Here is a 3,379-nt window from a genome sequence, read left to right as displayed (position 1 = left end):
GCGAGCCAGTTAAATTAGCGCCGGGGCGGGGCTGGGGCTCTGAATCACGGAGGGTGGGGCGAAGAGCAGTTTGCTCACAGCAGGTGCAGGGCAGGGCCAGGGCAGGGCCAGGGCGGGGGGAGGGGGGTGCTCCCGCCGCTCCCTGCCCTGGAGACCCCGGGCCCCCGCGGGGGGGGGGGGGCAGCGGCCCAGGAGAGGGGCTCCCTGGCCAGACGCCTGGACCCGCCTTTGCTCTTTGCTAGAGTGGGGCCTGCGATGAGCCCCCATCTCAGAAATGTGAATATATCTGCTTTCCAAGTGAACAAAACACTGGGGGGTCCCCAGAGGAGGGGGGGTGGGTGGCTCCAAGTGGCCAGGGCTTCGCTTCCCCGGGGGATCTGAATTAGGCGAAGAGGAAATTCGGGGCTCTTGAGAGCTGCCAGGCTGAGCAGAAGGTGCGGGGGACCTGGGAGCCTGAGAAGCAGTGTCCACCTGGGACCCCGGGGCCTGCAACTAGGGGTCAGATGCCATCGAGCAACGAGCAATCAGGAAACCCTAAGTGCCTGGCCTCTAAGCGCATGGCGCCCTCTGAAACCCCAAATGGGAAAGGGGGCAAAGAATGCGGGGCCAAGCAACACAGCAAGGGGTGACCGTGGTTCTACTATGTTGGGGTGCCACTTTCCTCGCCAGGGTTCTCCTGGTTGACCAGGGACAGCTCATGAATGCCACTTTGGGATTATTCAAGTCTGACTGCTGGAGAAATGCACCCAAACTTGTGCAGTGTGTGTGTGTGTGTGTTGGGAGGGAAGAAAAGTGCCAGAAAACTAAGTGATAGGGTGGTGGTTTTAAGAGGAAAGTTTGTTGGAACACCTTAAGTATATGCCAGTGGTTTTCAAGACTAGTCACACATTAGAATCACATGGGGAGCTCAAAAAAATCCAGTTGCTCAAGCCACCCTCAGACTACTTCGATTAGAATCTCTGAGGATGGGAAAAGGAGTGGCAGGATGATTTAAGGCATTCCAGGAGATTGCACTGGGCAGCACAAATCTATATTGGGCTGGTCAGCATAAAGGCCCACCCCCCCCCCCCCACACACACACACAAACTAGCACTGTCCTTGTCAAAAACACAAAGGACATTGATGGAAAGGCCAGTTACTGGGCTTGGTGGAGACTAACCTCAAGAAGATTTCCCTTTAGCAATTCTCCTGGGTCTGATTAGCAGAGTCCATCCTAGGTTTCCTATCCCCTCAAGTACCTTCGCTGGTTAAATGAAATCCTTTACTTGGAAATATAATAATAATGTTTCTCTGGCTCATGCTTACTGTAGGGAACTGAATGAACCTGTGTCACCCAATGATGGAGCCAATTTGTATGGGGATTCCAGGAAAGGAACTCCTATAGGCTTTCATGGAAACCTATCTGTACTAAAACATTCTAGAGTTTAGAGGTTGGGTAGAGGGACTTTTAAAATTATCTAGCATGACCCTCATATTTGATATTAAAGCACTTTGCTTTTACTTCTGTATGTGATATAAGAACACAAAGCATATCAGGCCCAGCCGTGTTCTAGAATTGATATCTGATCTTTGTTTATTCTCCTTAAGAGTCCCCTATGACCTCCACCACCATTCTTTTCCGCCCAACCATTATAGGTAGGCAGTCTTCATTCCTGCTTGAGCTCACAGAATTGGTGTGAAAGGCAGGGTGGCATCATGGGAAAGAGCTGAAGGTCAAGGCTAGTTATGGAGCTGTGGAAGACTTAACTTCAAAGCTCAGTAGAGCTCTCTACGTGTTTATTAGGTGAATATAATACCTTTTTATCCAGGAAAACAAGCAGCTCTGGAAAGTGCATTTTGACAAAAAATCTCTAGCCCTCAGTTTAGCTATGCTAAGCTCTCTCTACACATTCACCTTCCAAAATATTCTGTTCTTGATAATACTTAAAAAAAAAAAAAGAACTTTTCCGAGAATAGCTGGGAAACTCTTTAGTAATGCTACGGCCACGAAAAAACCTTTCAACATTCTGAGGGCAAAGGGAAAGAAAGAAATCCACTATCCATTTACTCAATTTAGGAAAAGAAGAAATTCTATGCATTGAGAAAAATTAAATATGCAAGTTTGTAACTTACTGAGGATTATTTTAAATAATGGCTTCAATGTGTTATGTTCCAATCATTTCCTACACGTTGCACCGCTTCACCAACACCACTTCACTTCTTCAATGTGGAGATACTGTCCACATTTTATAGATTAGCAGAAAAGCTAAGTCATTTTCCAAAATCCACGCAGCTAATAAGTGACCAGGCCCAAATCAACACCGAGTTTGTCTGATTTCAAAATCTATACGTCTCCAATTGTACCACACTACATTCTTTTTATTGGACCCAGTTGGCAAAGGTTTCTTGTGTGTTAGAGGATGCTGAGTTAGGTGCTTTGGGAACCCATCTGCTTCCGGCATCCGCAGTTGACCTAGGTCTTCAAACTTGATCCTCCAAAATCTAGCTGTGTGTTTTCGGTGAGCCACTCTACCCATTAAAGCCTCATTCCTACAGGGACAAAAAAAGAGTATGGGGCTGAGATGGTCTCTATAGAGCTTTCCAATTCCAAAACAATAAGTGTATGTAACTGGGTCAAAAACTATTTTTTAAAAATAGCAAATAGGTCTATGACTTTGGCAGAGGTTAGGGAACACGGCTCTCCCCCTGTCCCAGGAACCATACAATGACTAAATCAAAGACTTTTAGTAATTGGAGAGCACACAGTATTCAGAGGCACATTAGGGATGTGCCAATGCTTGTGCTCAAGAATCTATAATCTACTAGGGAGCTCTTGTGTGATAAACGGTACAAGAATGCCACAACTCATGCGGTGTGGGGGATTAAAAAGAGAAAAGACCATGGCATTTGGGGTGGAGGAGGCCAATGGCCTAGTGATTCAGCTAAATGTCATAAATGAACATCAGTGAAATAGGGAAAAAATATGAAAGGTGATAAGAATGGTATGAGCATATATTTGCAGTCAGGAGAAGGTCAGTTGATTCCAAGAATAGTAAGAGGGTTAAGGGAGAACGTGGAGGAGTGAACTAGAGCAATGGAAGAAGGGGTTGCGGAAGCTGAGAATTAGGCTGGCGAGAGACGTGAGAGCTTTAAACACAAGGTTTCTTCCTTTTCTGTTACTCAGAAGCACCGAAGGACTGTTGGAGATCTTAAGCAGGGAAGTTCAAGGTTAGCGTGAAGGTCGTGTGCAGGATGCTGCAGGGGGAGTGACGCTCTCAGGAAAAACCAATTTTACCAACTGTGCAGTAGTCCAGGCTGTGAAGTTTAGAGAATGGAAATGTCTTTAATTTTGGTTTTCAAATTAATAAATCTATAATAAAGACACAGTCTTGGGACACCT

This window comes from Canis lupus, chromosome 7, assembly GCF_003254725.2.
Source record: "Canis lupus dingo isolate Sandy chromosome 7, ASM325472v2, whole genome shotgun sequence".
Taxonomy (NCBI): domain Eukaryota; kingdom Metazoa; phylum Chordata; class Mammalia; order Carnivora; family Canidae; genus Canis; species Canis lupus.
The sequence above is the reverse complement of the archived record's forward strand: the minus strand, read 5'-3'. Positions refer to the sequence as shown.